A 21,608-nucleotide genomic window follows, 5' to 3' on the forward strand; every position below is an offset into this window, starting at 1 on the left:
TATTGGAGAATTGAAATATCCAATTTCTTTCCTTATTGTAAACATATTTATAATAAAAGATGTAGTAAGACATGACTGGTGACTGTGTAGAGACCAGAACCTGGTACCACTGCTATCTTCATTGCGCAATTTATCACTCTACCATATTTCCTGAAAATTTTCTCTTTATGTCTGGTTTTGCCTATCATAGGACTAGCTTTGCTATATGTTAACTTTTCTCTAGTACCAGATAATTTAATCAGCCTCAGAGCTGTCACTTTCTGGTCTTGCTGTAGTGACTTCTGACTATTTTTTGGGGAAAAAAATGCTGATATGAAATTAGATAGGAAGAGCTAGAGGATGTCTATATAAGTAGATAAAGAGAGAGATAGAAAATTAAAGAGCCATATCTCCTTCAGTGTTAGATGGATGTGGCCAGTTCCTGAATGCCACATTAATATAACCAAAATTGTTTCATACAGGTTTTATACCTGTTGGAGGATGGAGATAAAATTTCCAACATATTATTTGGAGAAAACACTATCTAGTTAATAGTAGGTGACAACGAAAGAGTCCCCAAATGCTGTTGTACCCAGTTGATGGTTTTTGTTGATCAAGTGACTGAGAAAACCAGAATAACTTTGCAAGATTGCAAAAAGTCTCTTTCTGAAGATGTTGCATGCAGCAAAATATGTTCTCCTCTTTCTATTTTTTCAGCCAGGCTGTTTTGATGAATGACTGGTTAAATCTTTGACAAGGTTTATTCACTCCTTCTGACTAGTGCTTCATACTCGCATATGCCAATTATTGTCAGCTCTTGTGTAGACATGTGTGAAATCCAAGCTTCATGTTAATACACCTGGATAGTCCACAGAGGTTCCAGTCTTTTCGCCTGGAGAATGATCATAGGCTGAGATTGACCCCAACACACTAGATGATTCTGTTCAACTTGGTGGCTATAAATGGGACTCAGGGACCTATATAATGCTAATGGAAAATATGGATTTATTAATTTTTAATTTCTTAATCTATGGGTCCTAATTATGAGCTCCCTCAACTCACATAGGGTGATATTGGGTAGGCGATAACAAAGAATCCTGTAAATTAAGTCTTCTTGAGGTTGAGACTTATTCATGTGTTTCTCTTCTCCCTCCACCCTCCTCTCTCTCCTTCTCTCTCTCTTTCTTTCTCTCTCTCTCTCTCTCTCTCTCTCTCTCTCTCTCTCTCTCTCTCTCTGGTGTGTCTGTGTGGTGTCTGTGGTTGAACACAGGATCATGTCCCAGTTAATGATGCTAGGATTTTATAGCAAGCCCATAATATTCAAACCCAACTACATCTTCTGTAACTGAGGTCTTGCGGCTGATTCATGCTACCTAACATTTTTAATTTTGTTTGATCTTTTCTTACCTTTATTCTTTATCTCACCTTCCCCTTTGAGATAGGATCTTAAGGCTAGCTTTGAACTAGTGTAGCTAAGCATGAGCTTGACTTTATGCTCTTCCAGTCTCCAACTCCCAAGTGCCTGGCATGTGCCACCATTCCCCAAGGCATGGAACCTATCCTGTTATTTTTGAACACTTAACTCTATTGTTGTAAGACTTACCTCTTCCAAAACTCTCTTCCCATATTTTTATAGTTAGTTAAGAAAACATTAAATATCCATTATGAAATAAGCATTGATGGAAAGGATCCACAGAGTTGGGGGATAGCCTTAAAATATAGGCAAAACAATCAGAAAACTCACTGCTTACAATTTTACACAAAGTGTATTCTCTCGGGCATTGCGCTCAAGTGTGAGAAATGAATGATCATTTTCTTCATTTTTGTATTTAATAAAGTGGGGAAAATATTATTTTCTTTTGAGGCATTGTTTAGTTTTTTTAAGAAGCTTCAAGAACAAGAGAGACAAGCACTCTTCTTTGCTGGAGACTTTATAATTGAAAAGAGATAATGCCTATTAAAAACAAATATCATAACAAGGATACTTTAGACAACAATGATCATTGTGAAGAAAGTAAAGTACATAAGCAGAGCGCATAAATGCAGGGTGTAATATTGTTCCATCAATTATGCTACATTTCCATTCAATGTTCAATGGCTAAGTTAGAAATTTATCTTTAATTCTTGTTGCTTTCAAATCCTCCTACAAGTCTCTCAACATGGGGCTTATATATTCTCTCTTAACTAGAGGACAGGGAGAAATTTGGCAGCAAATTCAATGATAGGACAGTGTAGGAAGTGAAAACTTGAAGGATATTAGGTGGTTGTTTCTATTTCCAGAGTGAAGTTTGACACTGTGTTATCAACTTTGATTGGTAAAGAAAAGGGATCAATAGAGGTGTGTGTGTGTGTGTGTGTGTGTATCTGTATATGTGTATTTAATATATATGTATAGGTGTATTTGTGTACATACATACACATGTATATATGCATATACATATAAATTATTTTAGAAAATGGAAAAATAAGACTGGAAGAAAGGTTAAAATCCACCTGTAGATCTGACATAGTAATCTAAATGTAGAGATATTAAGATTTTACTGATATTTGAAGGTATTTTAGTTAAAACGGTGGAAAAATAAAGTCCATTGGGTGGTATCATGAGTTCTTTAGAATTTATGCTTTATGAGAAAGAACATAAGAAAATGAGAATGGTGAAGAGAGTGAACAAAGGACAGAAGACTGCTGGTTATCAGCCTTGTGCTATGGATAGTTGATTGGATTACATTATTCTCATCGATGGATTATGTACTGATGACGTCAAAATATGCCACACAATTTTATTTTAATCCAGAGGAACAACAGATTAACACTATGATAAATGCAAAACCAAAGATAGTTGTAGCTAAATAATAGTGCAAAGATGATTTAAAAACCCTTTACTTGCAGCACGTAGAAAGCAGTATGTTTAAAGTAGCATTCCACTTCCTCAAAGAAACTGTGAACTTTTTATTTAGGAGTCCTTTACCTAGCACATCAGGATACAGTACACCTGAGCATAATTACTTTAAGGTCATAGGTTAGAAAGAAAAATGGCTGACTCATATTTGAACATACACTACTAGAATTATGGAACCCATGGTTAAAATAACAGGCGGGAATAATTTGGGGCATGCTCAGTTTGCATACAGACCATCATAAAGATGGTGGTGGTCAGGAATGGCCCTGGACATCATCACTTTTCTTTGAATTCACTGAAAAGGGCAAGTTGAGAAGAGATTTTGTCTCTAACGTTCCCCTTCTTTGTAGTGGTTAACTATAATGCCATATTCTGATTCACTCAGGCTCCGAATGGCAAAGCAACTAGAATTTCCATCAAAGTTTTCAAAGCTATGAGTCAAAATTAACTTTTCTTTTCTCTACACTGTCATCGGGTATTTTGTCACAGTGGTTATTTTTTGTTTTGTTTTGTTTTTTAAAAACAATCAGACAAATGCAGTCAATAATAGTTTGCTTTCTGTTTTGATTATTCAATCAAATGGAATACTCATTGGTTCCTCTCTGACATTTTGGTTTCCTAGCTGGCTTTTGAAAATCCCTTTTGATTTATTTCTTTCATTGACTCCATGATTCTCCTCAGCTTCTCATCCGACTTCTAAGATTACTTTCACCAACCAATCTCTACTTCTGTATTTCAAATGCAGGGCCCTAAGACTTCTTAAATCAACCTGATATTTCCTCATGTAATCCTGTGATTTCTATTATGACTTCTGGTTACACAAGAATCTGAGCCTTCTGGGACATTCAGTTATATTTCTTCCTGCCTTCTACTCTTACATTCTCTTGAAGTTAAATGTAAAACTAAAATTAATGAAAGCAGAGCCTTCATTTCTACTGTATGATTATTTCTATTTATGATATCCCTTGGTTCTCACTTTGGGTATTGAAATACCATTGTACTCTTTGTGCCTATGTGTTCTTGTGCATGTGCAAGCAACACACACACAAGCATGCTCATATGGAGGCTGGAAGTCACCTCAGGCACATGCAATCTAGCTATCTTTGTAAGATAGGCTCTCTCAGCCTGGAGGTTGGTGATTATGCTAGGCTGTCTGTACAGCAAGTCCCAAGGATGTACCTGCTTTTATCTTGCCAGTTCTGGGATTGCAAGCATGTGACACTCTGCCCACCCACCTCAAGTCCTTATGCTTGTAAAACATGTACTTTATCAACTAATCTATCTCCCCTCCTCTGACATTGTTTTCTTTGCTCCAGTCTCAATACTGTCTTTCTCAACTGCTGTTTTATATTAGACTATCTCATCTGTATGGTCACTGATCAACTTTAATCATTCAAGAGTACTGCCTAACCCATTTTTTCCTACTGCTTTGTGATCTCTTGGTTTCTAGTTATTTCTTCTTCCAATCTGGTGATTTCTTGCAGACTTCTGAGCACATAAATCATTATCACATCATGACATCCTCATGCTCTAGAATGGCCTCCTATTGCTCAGCTATATGCAAATTATTTTCAACTCTTTCTTCTAGTACCATGTCATTCCTTCCTTAGTCCTAGACTCTCTTTTCAAATTGACTTCCTTTCTGTTATGGCTTTGTTAAACTTTAACTTGATCATACCATAGATTCACTTGAGAGATGGGCCTCTGGTGTGCCTATTATAGGTTGTCTTTTCTGTATTGATTGATGTCTGAACACCTACCCACTGTGGGTGAGGACATGTCTTGCCTGGAATCCATAATTATTTACATGGAGAAAGAAGCAGAGGAGCTTGCATTCATTATCTTCTATTTCCTGGTAGTCAATATGATGTGTTCAGCAGCTTCATGTTTCTAGCATTTTGACTTTCCCTGATATGATGGACTGTATGGCAGAATAAGCCTTTCCCCTTAAGTTACTTCCATTGGAGTGTTTTATCACAGGGAGAGGGAAGAAGATAAAAAAACCTTTGCACCAGTAAGCTGTAATAACCAGAAACAATTCTTGCTTTGCTACATTTAAGCATTGCTTGTAGTATCATCCTGCTAAGTAATCCTTCTCTTTTCCTTTTCAATTAAATAAAGTCCATTCCAACCCCAACCAATTCTACTTTCTTTAGTCCCTTTAGATTCTGTTCACAACTCCTTCTCTTATCCCAAAATTCCAAGCAACCAAGAGAACAAACAACACTGTTTAGAGTTCCTTCGGTGTTATGTAGATAATATGAACATGCATACCTTATGTACATGATTTTATTCCCTTGTCCAGTATAAAGAATAAATTTCCTTTCTGTTTTGTAAACAAGGCCACAGGTTTAATAATTTACTTCACTTTTCATAACATTTTGGTTAAAGACCTATGATTTATTCTTAGGTCTAACTGTCTCTAAAACCAGCAAATAATCCAAAGTCAACCTCAATGATCTCAAGGAAATACATTTTGATACCCCTAGATGATACCTGATCATATATGGTATCAAATGCTATGTACATTTTTCCTATACATGGAGGTTTCTTTTGTATAATAAACTTGACTTACAGTTTAGGCACTGCATGAGTTTAAGAATTGTTAATAAATAGGAACATTGATCATACTGTAATAATGGTCTAGGAAGGTCAATTGACATTCTTGATACAGTTAAGACCAGTACTGATGGTTTCAGGTAACAGTTGTCTATAGTAGTTGAAGTTGTAGGGAAAAAATATGCATGAGAAGACACAGTACTGACATGATTTCATAGGTAGTGTAATATTACCTTGAATGTTCACAATTTTCTGTTTGTACTCTTAGCATTTTTTCCACCTTCTTCAATATTGCTTAAGAATTAGGTAAATAGGCCTTTCATTTTTTTCCCTCACGATCCACATTTGTGTCCCCCTGAACACCTAAAGAAACACCTCACATTTTCGCCTAGAGCTTTCAGAGTGAAAGCTGATGGAATGATAGGCATTTGTTGCTTCACACATCAACTTTAAGCTAATCTCTAGGTAAAACTTCAAGTTTCCGATGGACCTGCAAATGATTGCTATCTGAGCATCTCAGCATGAGCCTCTAACATCACAGCAGGAACAGATATACCTGTGCCAGAGGTCAGAACCAGACGCAGTTCCTTCCCTTGGTATCATAATACCTAAATTTTAATGAAGAGAGGAAGATACGAGTTGATTTTTTGTTGGAAAAATACTCATTTGCAATCTGGTGCTATCATAGCAAGGATTTATCTATTCTGTCTTAGAGAAAGATCCTGGGAAATATACCAAAAAGAACCTAGAATTAATTCAAATCCCTTCTCTACTTGTGTTGCTTTAGACAAATTTTCAATTTTCTATAGGCCTGGAGATATATATATATATATATATATATATATATATATATATATCTTACACTCACTGGGGAATTGATTAGAATACATATGAAATATGTATCTAAGTGGATAATAATATTTATAACTCAACACATGATAGTTGTAACATTAATATGGAAGAAAATTTTTCTTTGTGTAGAAGAAAGGGAAGTAACCCAGGAAGCAGAAGGCCTTCAAGGAGAGTCTGTGGGGTTTTACTAGTGGTATTGCCAGATTCCAATGGATAAACCCAATCCAATAGTCCCACTGATGGCCTTGTTTAGTTAAATGGGTCACCAATCAAGATGGAAAGTCATCATCAATTTAGGAAAGTATGGATAGGAAGAAAGAAGTCTGATGGGGTTGGGAGGCAAGAAGATGATGGGGTGTCATAAGTAGTTTTTGTTCACTGGACACAAACCTAGATGAGAATGTTCACTAGTTGATGTGAGAGGGCCCAGCCCACCATGTGCAGTCCTGGGCAAAGGGCACTGGGGAAGCCAAGCAGGCCAGTAAGCAGCATTCTACTTTGTTTTTTTTTCATAAGTTCTTGTCTACAGGTTACTGTGTTGACTTGAAGGACTACCACCTGCAAACCAAATAAACCCTTTCCCACTTAGTTCTTTTCAGATCCTTGTGGTTTTCAGATCATAGCAACAGAAAGTGAACTAGGACATGGAGCAGCAAGCAGAATTCATTACATACTCGTGTGTAATTATGAAAGGGCTATTGCCACTTTTTTAAGAGAGAAAAATATGGAGATTTTAATTAAGTCAATTTTGGCCAAGCTTATTTGTTTGGATTATGTATTTGTGTCTGTATATAGTCACACACTGTACAAATTTGTGAAACATATATTAATTTTGTAACTTTGCAAAATGTAAGCCTCAGTCATACATCAGGATAAATTTCACTCACCAAAATCAATACAATGACGTCAGATATGGCCATTACATCCAGAAAGTGGCCAAGGTCTTTCACACTACTGTACTTTCCTCTTCTTTTCCCCTTTTTCTTTTGTAAACTACAATAGTCTGGGTGGGTATTTTGAAATATCTCAACAGTGGTGGCAATTACATATGATCACTTAGCCTGAAGCCACTTAAATGCACTTTCAGCTTGTCAGATGATCTGTGACTTGGCTTCTTGTAGCAGATGGTAAAATATCCTCTACATTAGGATCATAGCCACATTACTCTTAAGTGGAATCATTATGGGGATATCAAGCAAATAAAGAAAACACACAATTTGAGTGTGATAGTATTGATGTCAGAAGAGAAATTTGGGTTCTCTTTTGGGGATCCAAGTCCCAGTAACAGAAGAATTTAAAAATAGATTTAAATGAAAGCTGTATGACCAGTTTATAACTTTAGAAGAAAAACACCCTCAGGGGAAGCAAGCTATAAATTTCTGCAGCTACCTGGAAGGGGAAATGAAAAGACAGAAGGCCAAAGTCAGACAGTTTAAGCCAGCATGGAGATTAGACACGTGGTGGACAAATAGCCACGTGGGAGCTGAGAAGATTTAGAAAAAGAGTAAGGATCCCAGAGAGTTGGGAAAGCATGCTCAGAGCAGAGTTGGAAAGAATAAAAAGAAGAAAAGTTACAGCTTTCTGAATAACTTAGGAAAGTGAGCAGACTTATGTAGCAACACTTCTGTGACCCTGTAAACTGCACCATCAGGGGCAGGAACGTTGGGAAGAAACAGTACAGTATTTAAATAAAGGGATACGTATTCCACCTATCTACTTAGCACAAATTAATGTGGTCTGCCATCCTAAGATTGGCTCTTCTTTTTTTCCATTTAGGTCAGTGATTCCATTTTCTTGACCTGGAAGAGTTTTCCATAATGGGCCTCTACTGGTACTAAAGCATTACCAGCTCTGAAGAGGTAAGCCTAAAATCAGATAGGAAATCAGCTCAGGAATCAGCCTGTAAACACTTCTAGCATCTCTGCCATCTAGCAAGGAAGAGTTTGTCAGGAAGCCTAAGGACATTTCTGACTTTTTTTTTTGAGACAAATAAAACTGTTTAGTTTTCTTTGAGGTCTTTTTATCTGTAATTGGCTAGGCAGTTTCTACCTACCATTCTTGTCATTGAGGGCCAGTCATCTTGGGAATAAACCATGACCACATAGAGTCTATAAGCCAGAGGGGTAGAGCACACCATAAGAACGTGGTTGACATAGGCAACTAAGCAGGGCTCGTAGGAGTTCACAGAGACTGAAACAAACACAGACCTTGTATGAGTCTAAGCTAGGCCTAGGTTCTCTGCATATACTTTATAGTTGTACAGCTTCGTGTTCTTGTGGGCCTTCTAACAGTGGGAACAGGAATGTCTGACTCTCTGTCTTGCTCTCTTCTCCAGCTTTGATGTGGGGATTTGTGCTTACTCTTAATGTAACTTGTTACCCCATGTTCAGTCATGGGGTAACCTGGCAGGTCTGCTTTTTTTTTTTTTTTTAAGGGAAACAGAGGAGGAGGGAGAAGGAAAATCAAATCTGGATCTGAGGAGTGGGGAGGTTTGGGGAAGAGACACTTGGGGGAGTGGAAGGAAGCGAAACTGTGACTGAGATTTAATGTATAAAAGAAAAAATGTAAAACAAAACAAAACAAAGAGAAAAAAGGAAGCTGGTCAAGGTGACTTAACATTCCATTGAGATTATTAGAAGAGAATGAACAAAAATATTGCCTGTTACCCTGGAATAGGTGTGACTAGAAAAACTTTTATCAAATTGTTACCATGTTAAAATCTGGATTTTAGAGTGACCTAAATCTGTGTTCCTTGGCCATAGTCCTTTATTCATATTTGGTTACAGAGTAAACTATCTCTTATCCTCCTTGAGGATTTTATCTCCACATATGAGACTTATTTTTAATGCAATAAATATATGACAACAGTCCTGGCTCAAAAGTGGAATCCATAAACTATTTCCTCACAGTTTTCCAAGAAATGTTTAATTACAGGAAGAAGAGTGGAAGGTTCTCCTAGCTGACAAAACAGGTTACAGGCTAAGTCTGACAGGTATAAAAGACAGTAGTCTAGACTACTGCAGTAGGAGGAAGAACTCAGACCTCAATCTGAACTTGACTGAACTAAGAAATTGGTGAGCTTGTAAATAAAGAATTGGGAGGCCATGTATGTGTACTCATTTGCCTTGCCGAAGGAAAGAGGAAGTTTGTTTCTTTCTTCAGGATGGCAGTCAGTTTCTCAGTTCTCTTTCTCTCCCTCAGAGACTGGGTCACTTTTCTTTCATGACTGCATTTCAAAGGACTGACATCCAGAGTATTAAGTGTCACATCCCTGAACTGTAAAACTGGCAGCAAGCTTGCAGGAGATTTGCATTACAAAAAGATAGTTAATATTATAATGTGCAATTATGAGTTCTCTGAAGGAAATACCCACAACAAGGGGCAATTAGGGACAAAGAGGCAAAGGGGAATCTGTCCAGTTTGGTCAGACCAAGAGAAATGTTATTTTTGAGTATTTTATTTTGCCATAATAGACAGATAACATGACATAAGCACAATATTTTTCCAAAGACAGATTTATTTTAAAATAATATTATAGTTATATTGCATTCAAGATTGTATACATTCATTAAATGTAAAGATGGTGCTTTGGTTTCCACTCTATTAAGATACAGCTAAAGATTAACATATGCAGGGATAATTTCATTTTTCTGTTTTCTTTAATTTTATAACAGCCTCTCTCTCTCTTCTCTCTTACACACACACACACACACACACACACACACACATAAATATATTTACCCTGTTATCTTTCTTTTTCCTTTCCCTCTGAATTCCTTCTTTTCCTGTAGTCTCACAGTTGCTACACCATTACAGAAATGACACTCCCATTTCTAAATACAGTCCTCCTCTTAGCTTAACAAGACTCAACAGCACTCTCTGTTTCTCCTGCTTCCAACAGTGTTTGCCCTGTTTCAGTCAATGTTGAGTGACATAATCAGTTCCACAGACTGTGTCTGGAGAATTTGTTTTTGCTCACACTTCTGGAGACTCAAAAGAACATTCTATTGCACTATCCAATTCATTTTGTTGTAAGGGTTGTTTCCTGGTTTGCAAATCATTGCCCATTTCCCTAAATGAAAAAGTTGAAAACTTAGGTCATCTCTGGTGTTTCCTCTTGTAAAGACATACTCTGTCTCAAGGACCCACTCTCGTGAACTAATTACTTCCCAAAGTCCCCATGTTGAAATATCATAAAGTTAAGCATTAGAGTTTAACACTAAGAATTTTGACTGAAACACAAACCTCCAGCCAAAAGTTAACTCAAGCTACTTTGCCAGTATAACTGCATATGGAGGCTAAACAACTACTATTTGTAACTTTGGGTTCAATGGAGTTCTTACTTTGTCTCTTAGTAGACGTATTTCTTTCTTAGAAATAAGACTAAGTCCAGTAAAGCTTAACACTATTGAGCCAGAAAGTAAAAGATTGCATGTGATTGCTGGGAATAATGAAGAAAATGGCCAATTGTATATTCACGTCAGTTTCTATAAGCAGAATATTATTAAATACAAGTTTATTTTGAAACAAGGTTGGCTTTGTTTTGCATTTAAAATTATATGTGTTATAAAATTTAAAGACAATGACATGACTTGTTCATCACTGTGTCCTAGCTATTGACTCTGTAGTCAGTTTAGTGAATATTCAGTGTACTTAGACACAACCATTCAGAATTAGCTAGGAATGAGTTACATATCATCTATTTTTCTTGCTCCTCACTATTGGGAGTTTGTTTCCAGTGATTTTATAAACCTAAGTATATAGGTTTCACTTAGGCTGATCAAGATCTCTAAGTCCCTGAAGCAGAAACAGAAACACACACACGCACACACACACCGGGGGGAGAGAGAGAGAGAGAGAGACAGAGAGAGAGACAGAGAGAGAGACAGAGATAGATACAGAGGGACAGAGACTGTGAAAAAGCTTCAGGAATAGATGTCTGGACCTGTATAGAATTTCTGCTACTTCTGAGAAGTACATTATCAGTGGTCCTTCCTCAGTCACATGAGAAGCAAGCAGACAACATCAACAAAACCAACAAAACAGCTAAGAAACCATTGTGCTTTGGAATGAGGCATCCAGACTATACTGTGTCTCAATGGTAGCCAATGTTCAGCTGTTAATCATACTTTCATGTACAAGTTTAAGAACCAGAAGTTTGGAGAAGCAAGTTTTCCACCAAATACAAATCCTGATTTATCAAGGGATAAATACTGATGGATTCCCAGCATTTCAGGAAATGTGGACATAGAAGGAGTGCCTGTCAAATAGAGAAGTTTTTACAGAAGAACAAGTCTACAGGGTAGTACAGAAGACAGGAAGAGATGTCATTGTAGTATACAAAGCCCAGGATCCAATGATAGAAGTACTGAAAGAACATAAAGAAGAGTGATGGCAACTTCAAGTGAAAGGGACCACATAAGCAAATGAGGATATTCCAGGGTATTTATCAATATCAAGTAAATGCCAAGTAGTTCTACTGAGGCTGAATCCAAGATGAAGTTGCTTTTTAAAATGAGTGGTTCCAGAAAGAACCACTGTCCAAATGAGAAGTGGCAATTATCTTCTGTGCTGTTCTTTGTTTTCAGTAACAGAGATACCATTCATTGAAGAATATACAACTAATCATGAATTTCTAAAACCCATGTGGTATAGATGACAAGCTCAGCAGTGTGTGTGTGTGTGTGTGCGTGCGTGTATGTGTGTGATGTAACCAAGGATGTCTGTGTTTTGAATTGCATGGACTTAAAAGGAAAGGCTAGATATTCATTTTCCATAATGTCAAGGTCTTTCCAAGGAGCTTCCAAAGAATGGTAAAATCAGCTAAGCAGAACAGCGATTTCTCTAATTATTCACTTGTAGAACTGGAGATTTTTCTCAAGGTAGTGCAGAACTGCTCCTTTTAATTTATTTTTCCCCCAAGGACCGGGCTGAGGTTTCAACTTTAAAGTCCAGGTGGGCTTTCAAGTTACAGTATAGTGGCTCTCTCTGTTACCAACAACAAAATTTCTTTCATCAGCGTTCCATGTTCAAAGGGGGAGAAAAGCTTCAAATGCATATGTTTTCAAAGGGACTAAAGGGGCTGATCATCTATAGAGCAGGCAGCACCTGTAAGCTCATGCCAGCTTGTCAGTCTATAAACACAGTTAGAGGGGAAAGACTCTTAAAGGGCAAGCACGCTGTTTCTCTGGCTTTATTTTAATGTCTTTTAGCCACTCAGCTCCAAAGTGTTGGCAGAATCCAGGGTCACAAAACCTTTGTTTTCTTTATCCTTTTCCTTTAAAATGTATTATTAATGTCATCATTATTTGAAGATAGTGGAGGAAACAAAGTAGACAGCACTAAGGAGAACTGGCAGAAATGTCCCTTCTAATTAGAGGTGGCCCTGCTATTGTCAGGCTCGGCTCTGGATTTGAGCCAGTGGAAAAACTTTCCTCTCAGTATACCAAATGCATCACGTGGCATCTAACACTGGACTTCATCCCAGAAGCAAGCACAAGTTCAGCAGGAAGCCAATTGGGTCCTGGCCCAATCGATAATGAAGTATCCTCATTAAGGTTTTCCCATTAGGTATGTTTTTATCTAATAAAGAAAAAAGGAGGCACATTCAGAGCAAGAACTCTGGTACACGCTATTCTCTGGGTCACTTGAGGCACCCTGCTAGCATCCAGGTCTTTCTTGTTATCTTAGGATAAGGCTGTCCTTTGGTGCAGCAAAGAGGACTCCTCCAAGAGCTGTAGCTCCAAGGAAAAATTATGGAAATGCTCTGATGGAATATAAAGAATGCAACAGCACAACATTGAGTACAAGAGATGCTCTGTCATTTTCTACACTGTCTATTTTCTACATGGAAGACGGATCATGGCATAAACAGAGACTCCATCACTGACATTTGCTTCAATACAGGTTACTCTGATTTTATGGGAACTTGACACATAAACTATACAATTTGATTCATCAGGGCTTCTGTGTTTACCAAGTTTAAGTTGATGGAACATCATTTAAAGTGCTGGTTTTATAACATTTCCAGAGTACCTAACTTGAATGACAATAGGAATTATATGTATGTTGGCTGTCCTCTGAGATTTGAATGTGTTTATGTCAAATATAGAAGATAATAGGAAAGTATACTTTAAAAACAACTACTATAGATCTTATTGTTTTCATACTGACTTTGTTTCCATGTCTAGCTTTACTCTGGATTATAAGCAAACAGGGTTTTAAATCTTGTTTAACCAATTCATTGGTTTTTGTTTACTTTATCACCTGCACTTAAAACAGTATCTTACAATAATAATAATAATGATAGTGATAACTTAATACTTGGTTAACTAAATGCTGGTATGCACCATCTGATATTTTGTATGTTCTTTGTATGAGCCATGCCAAGCAATGGGCCTAACCAATGAGTAATCTGAAGAACAAGATGCAGAAATAAATGTTTTTCAAAAATCCTAGACTTGGTGTGCTGGAAACAAATGATCATTGGTATTTTGATTTTAGAACCCTTGTACTTAATAACTATAGCCTTCTGCCTTTGGTTGAGTTCCCTAAGGACAGAGAGCCTGAGGTGACTATTTGGATACAAAAGTAGTTTATTTTGGAAGTTATCTAAAAAACACTGGGGAGAGTGAGGGATGAGGCAGAAGGGGATTCCAGGGATAGAAAGCATCCTTGAGCAAATTACTGTAGGGACAGATGTTCAACCGTGCTATGAACCTTGGGCTTGTTGGTCCAGCACAAGCCATGTATCATACTCTCCAACTAGCAAAGAAATAGGAACTATTACATCCAATTTTGAGGGATCCTCTTGAGGTGTGAACACTTCAACATAAGGAATCTTCCTAAATAGGGACTGAGTGTCATTCAATGACCAGAAGGTTTCACCAAATGGTCACTAACACGATCCCTTTGAGGAAGAGTTAATGCCAAGAAGTCATGAATGGGGTCAGGATGGTGTCTGTTGTTTTACGATAAACACACACATTATTCTTGGAGAGAAAAATGGATGGGAATAGGGTGTTTTTGTTCTGACATCAAATCTGGAAAATTAGTGCAAAATCCTAGTAAGAGTCTGCAGTTGCTCATGGGTGGCCATGCCAAGTCTGTGTATTTCAGTCATGTTGTTGGAAAATGAAGGTGTGCGTGCGCGTGTGCGTGTGCGTGTGCATGTGCTTGTGTGCTTGTGTGTGTGTGTGTGTGTTTGACATTTATAAGCTGTTCAGACAATTACAGCATGGACAGTTTCCCTTTCCAAAGATAGTGAGTCCAGCCTTCCTTGGCGCCAATTAAGTAAAGAAAAAAGTGGAAGGGAAAATTTAGAGCTTCCTGCCCTGCTTCATTGCTTTACTTAATTGACTTGTTTGAGTGTGTGCCAGAACTGGATATATCTTGTTAGAGTGGCAAAGTTTAAAAATCAACTTGAATTTCAATTCCAGGCAGCTATCGGCTTAGGGAGATATAGTTGTTGTTGATGGGGGGTGGCAACAATATGCTGAGCCTTAGACTGTATGTTTAGGAAAAAGAAACAAATTAGTAGCTTCATGCTCTGAAGTCTTTAATAATACAGTAATCTAGAGCTGACATTATAAATTCTGAATAAGCGTTGTCTGCTGTTTAAAATTTCCTGTGGCTTACTGTCAAATACATTAAAATGGATTTGGAAAGTCTGTAAGCCTTCTAATCATGGATAAAATATATTCTTTTATAGGACTCTAAATTTGTGGTAATTATGTGCCATTTAGTTAATCTCCCTATATTATTTACCAAGCATATTTTGTAGTCAAACACTTGAAGAGTTGACATGGTAATAACAACGACCATGAGTAAAAATGAAAAAAAATGGTTAAGGAGAAAAAGCATCTGGATGTAAAAATTATTTGTTTTTATGTTAGTTGTTTGTGGATGAAGTGATAGAGGAGGGGATGGAGGATAAGGAGGAGGAGAGGATGGATGGGTGACTGAATGGGCAGATGGATGGGCAGATGGATGGATAGATGAATGAATTAATGAATGTATGAATGCTTAGAAACAGTGTCTTATCCTAGCTTAGAGCAAAGGTAGTGTGAGGTTTTGAATTATGGGCACCAAAACATAGAAAAACTACGTTTACTGTTCCATCATGCCATGAGAGTGATTGCAGTTTACAATAAACCATCGTGTTTGTGTTAAGGAGGTAGAAACAAGTCTGCAAACAGAAATGACAAGGAGAAGCACATTCTAATTACTCTGATTTGCTCAGTACATACTATCTACATGTGTTTAATAACATGCTATCATATAAATATTTACAGTTACTGAAATATAATTAAAACAACAGCATCCCACTAATACCCTACTAGAAAAATCTGGCATAACCCAACTAAATACTAGGAATCCATTGGAGCTCCTGTGCTGTTTTTAGCTGTCAGTTGAGCTGCTTTGAGGGGACCTGCCTAGATATTCAGGAGGCCCTTGGATATTGACAATGATGAGGGGCATTTCTGAAGAGTTTCCTGATAGCAAAGGCTGTATTTTTCTAAATAATGATCAACATAAATCACAAATGCTGCTATGTTGTAAATAAAACCATCTATTTACAAATCTTTCTTCTATAGACATGAGAGGTAAAATTGTATGTGTATTTGTAAAATGTTCTGTTCAGGTAGGAGCAACAGTATGGTGTTCACGTAAGAGTGTAAGGTTTACACAATATGAAAAGACATGAACATGAATAAATCTAAAGATTATAATAAGTGAAATAAGCCAGGTTAACAGATATCGATATGCAATATCATTTACATATAGCATCTGAGAATACTGATCTAATAGAAATCTGGAGTGAAATATTGGCCACTCCTTGTGAGAGATACTGAGGAAGATGGAGTGATGGTGAGATCTTAGTCAAAGGAAGAATCCTGTTGTACTACATGGAGACTTTGACTTGGTTGATGATATACTGTATTCTTGGGAAGTGCTAAGACGGGATATTAATAACCTGTACCACAAGCATATTAAATATGTGAAATTGTACATACATCAACTAGTTATGTTTTTATATTTTGTAACATATCTTTCAAAACAACATGTTGTGCATAATACATTAAATTTTATGTTTTTATTAAATTACAGATTTTGAAAAGAATGCTCCAATGTCTTCATAATAGAACAAAGAAGGAGAAATATGGTTGTGGATGAAATTTATTATTCAAGTATGAGCATTCACCATGAAATATGACAGCACAGCAGACATTTAAGAGTATAATACAGTATTATTAATTATAGTCACAATTTCATGTAAATGATCTCTAGAACTTGTTACTTTCATACTAATGGAACTTTTTGACTGTTAATTAGCAACTTGCCTCCCCTACAGTTTGTCTATTTTTAAATGCCATCTAAGTAGAACCATCTGAGCATTTGTTTTCCTTGAACTAGAGCAAATGAAATGTATGTAACTAGGAGTACGAATTCAAAAGGATACAGGCATTGTGCAAAACAACATTAAGGCATCTCAAAAAATTAAATGTAGAATTATTATACACTTCAGTATTCATATCTGGTATTTAAACAGATAAACTAAGATACAGATATCAAAGCAATATCAGTACCCCAACATTTATTAGTCACATTAACTAAGATGTGGAAAAAGTGTCTATGCTCAATGATAGATGAATGGATAGGGAAACACACATTTATACAATTTTTGAGATTTCAATATGATTATATCATTTTCTCCCTCCTCCTTTTTCACTTTAAACTTTCTCATGCACTCTCCCTTGATCTGTATCAAGTTATTGGCTTTGTCTGCTTTAGCCACACAAAAATGCACATATGCACATGCACATCTCCTTAAACACACAAAAAACAACCTGCTCAGTCCATACAGTTTTACTTGTATGCATATTTTCTGGGTGACTATCTGGTATTGGATAACCAATTGTGCTCTTCCGTGACAAAGACTATTTCCCCTGCCATGACCTTTCTTTAGTTGCCTGTATAGTTCTTTGCCTAGGACTGAGGCCTCATGAGTTTTATCCTTTAACATGAGTTTGAATATACCTTCTAGAAAAACAGTTCTAACCAAATATTCAGTAAAAATAAATTCCTATCAAAAGGAATATAGTCTATATTGTGATACATTGGGGCCTAAGATGCATACTCAGCCTTTTTGTGCCTTTTTCTTGCATGTTGCATTGCACAAGGCAAACACAAAACTCAAACATAAAAGGAATAATAAAATATTCCTTTCATTATTTTAAAACTGGCAAAACCGAAAGATTAATGAGAATTATAAGTAAACTTATCTTTCTGGTGGGACTTCCTTCATGCCTTATGTGAGCTTTGTGTACACTTATCTGATTCTGATACCACATTTCTTGCCTTGAAGGGAAGACTGGAAAAAATTGCTCAGTAGTGGCTATCTTCCCATGTCGTTAACACAGTTCATGTTCTTTCTGAGCACTTCAGCTTCTACTTCTGGATGGATTTCCCATACCCTTGTAGCATCTTATTTATTTGTAAATAGACTAATGATACTGAAAACTATGACTATTACTCTGGAAACCTGGTTTTCCCATGATTTCCATAGGAGATGTCTGGATAGCTGTGCTTCTAGTTACAGAATATATTTACATGGAGGAGCAGAATGAGCTTACTGCCAAAGACTAAGATCTTGGAGTGATGGTCTTACAGAATTTTGTGCATTTCCTAGCACAAGGCATTTTTAAGGCCAATGATAACCAAGTATGTGTTGGAATGGATGAAAATAGGATTCACAGACACGTGTCTTATCTTTAACAATTAAATGTCTTAGGCCCTAAGCCAAACATGAAACTTCAAATATTTGGACACGTCTATGAATGTGTAGATCCCATGAGCACATCATGAATGGGAAATATAAAGTGAGTAAAAATGTGTACATTTCATTTCATTTTGAATATACGAGAACAAAACACAATGGACCTTTAAAATGTGTAATTATGCTGCCTTACAGCTACACACAAGCCTGCCTTGTAAGTAATGACCTTCTGTCTGTCTGTCTGTCTGCCTACCTGCCTGTCTTCCTTCTCACCTTCCACCAATAGATCTATCTATCTATCTATCTATCTATCTATCTATCTATCTATCTATCTCTTTTTTATATTTTAAGTCTCTCAACTATGAATAAGGTTACTATTGTAATAAGGAATAAAACCTGAATGCACTTTCAATGTGTTCTGAAAATCATCAATGGCATAGGTAGTAGTCTTTAAAAATGACAAGTCCAGAGATCTTAGGCATAACATGAGAACTATAGATAATATTCTATATTGACTTACATTTTTGCAAAATTAGTATATTTTATCTAGTTGATTTATTTAAGATTCAACTACACTGATGATACCGTGATTAAAAGCAATTTGAAGAGGAAAGAGTTTATTTCAACTTACATATCCAGATTACAGTATGGAGGAAATAAATGGCTAGAACTCAAGGTGGGAACTGACACAGAGGCCAAGGATAAGAACTTTTCCTGGCTCACTCCCTTGCTTTCTTATATACCATAGGACCACCTTTTCAAGGGTTGCCTGGTTGTCTTTCCTCTGATAAGTCTATGTTGTGCCAAGTTGACAAAACAAACACCTATAATACTACTTTTATCTAAGCAATATCCTTATATGAAATTATAGCTGTTATTTCATTTCATTTTACTATATGTAGCTTGTAATATCATTTGACATACATCAATTATATACAAGAAAGTACATCTAAAATTCAGTGAACCCTGTAAAAAACTAAAAAACTAAAGAAGAAGGAGGAAATGAAAAAGAAGACATAGTATTACTAAAGAGAAAGATTTAAAAACTTATGTTCAAAAAGTGGAATACAGTGAAAGCAGACCCTAAGTTTCATTTTAATAAATAAAACTAATAAATCAGTTATAGTATCCAGTAATAAAAATACAGTAGGAATATATTAATAAGAGTATAACTAAAACATGAATTAGAAAAGAATTAGAATTACATATTAAATAATTCTCTTCACTTGTCATTTGAAAATCTAAAACTAAGCAAAAATATTGCTTTCAAACTAACATTAAATCCAGGGAAATCATTCACAAAATAAAAATGAATAAATAATTTTTTGCACATAAAATACTAAACCAAACTATTTTAACTCAAATCTGTGAAGTGTTTAATTTACTATCCATGTGAAAATACTATTTTCTTAAGAAATAAAATTTATAAAAGTTACCCATAGAAGACTAAAAAGATAGTTGAAGGAGAGATTCAGTTGCTGAGATCAAAGGGTGCTGGGCTCATTTTGTGTTAGCTGAGTCTTAGGGACACCTTAGAAATAACAGAGCAAATATTACTTAAGCTCAGTAGAATCATCAATACCACAGCATATTCCAAATCTCCATTTAGAAAGCAAAAATCATTAAGTGAAGACTACATACAATGAGTCCACAATGAGCAAGTCATGGAAGGAAGTAGAACACTTTTCTTTATGGCCAGCATCAAGAACAGTGTGTCCACTCTCAGCATTCTAGCACATTGCTGGAGGGCCTCACCAAAGAATGGATGAGATGGGAAATAAAAGGCATCTGAACGGAAAAATCTATAGTGAATTTATTTCTGTCTCCAGTTCATATTATTCTCACATAAGGACATAAGGACACTTTAAAGCGCTCTCTCTCTGTCTCTCTCTCTCTCTGTCTCTCTCTCTCTCTCTCTCTCTCTCTCTCTCTCTCTCTCTCTCTCATACACACACACACACACACACACAAAATGGTACAGTCATTAAATTTAAGGTTGTTTCAAAATAAAAATTGAACTTACAAAATCAGCTATTTCTTTATGTTTCTGTCTGAAAATAAAGATGTTTAAGTTCTGTTTATATTAAGGTCAAAAATAAAAGTTGCTTTGAAATGAATTTAACATTGGATTTGTGATACAAATGAAGGGAGAGAGAGGGGGGAGAGGGAGGGGAGAGAGGAAGAAAGGAAGGAAGATTTTACCACAGACATAAATGACTAGAAAGACTTGTGCTCATGGGTCACACCTATTAGAATGCCCATGCTACACAAAGCAATTTAAGAATCCATGCCAAAAAAAAAAAGATTCCATGCAACATTGCTATTATTCCAATGACATTTTGCTTTCACATAAATAGAAAAAACAGTCTTATAATTAATATGGGACCAAAAACAAACTTGAAAAACCAGAATAGTTTTTAGAGCAAGAGGAGTAAGGTAGAGGCGTTATGTCTATCACTTCAAAATTTTTACAAAAGCCGTGACAATCAAGGCAGTGTTGTGCTAGCTTTGCAAAATAGATGTATATGACAAATATTCACAGAAGTGAATTCATGCATGTACTGAACAACAATTTCAACAATGATATCACAACTACACATAAGCTATTCAACAAGTAATATTTGAAAGACTGGTCATTCATATAGAGATGAAAGTGTGCCTGTGCCCAACACCATGTGTAAAAACATCAACTCAAGTATACTGAAGACTCATACATAGAATTGAAAAATAAAAAAATTGGACAACAACATAAGCCTATTGACATCCACCTGAACGATAATAATATTATAAGCATTACTACATGCAGAAGAATAAAGAAGATAGGGGATGGAGATTACACTCAAAAAAAAGGCTTTGAAGATGAAAGAACGCATCAGTGTGAGGAGGCAAGCTACAGAGTAGGAGCACACGAGAACAGGTCACAAGCAACAGATACAAGGAAATAAAGAGTTCAGTAATTAAGCCCTGAATGATATGATACAATTGTGCAAAAGATCTGCATACACTTTTCTCTTTAGAAGATATGTACGTGATAAACAGGTGAATTCAAAAGTGCACTGTGGCCTTTCAATCATGAGAGAAATGCAAATTAAAGAGGATCGTTTATTGCTGTCACTTTTAAAACTTATGAAAAATCTGTATGCTGACAAAGCAAATTGCAGGTGGATGGTCTATGAAAAGTATTTTGATCTGGATATGTGCTTTTGGGCTGCACACACACATACTTACACACACAGTCACACACGCACATACATACACATACACACACTCACACACATACACACACATATACACACACACATACACACACTCATATACACACAATCACACACACTCTTATACACATCACACACATACAAACTCATACACACTCACATACACATATACTTGCACACACACACATTGCCACACACATACACACACACACACACTCACATATACACATATGCACACACACAATCACATATGCATACATTCATACACATTCACATATACACATATACAAACACATTCACACACACTCACATATACACATATATA

The sequence above is a fragment of the Grammomys surdaster genome, unplaced genomic scaffold (genome assembly GCF_004785775.1).
Source record: "Grammomys surdaster isolate TR1022 unplaced genomic scaffold, NIH_TR_1.0 66, whole genome shotgun sequence".
NCBI classification, from domain to species: Eukaryota; Metazoa; Chordata; class Mammalia; order Rodentia; family Muridae; genus Grammomys; species Grammomys surdaster.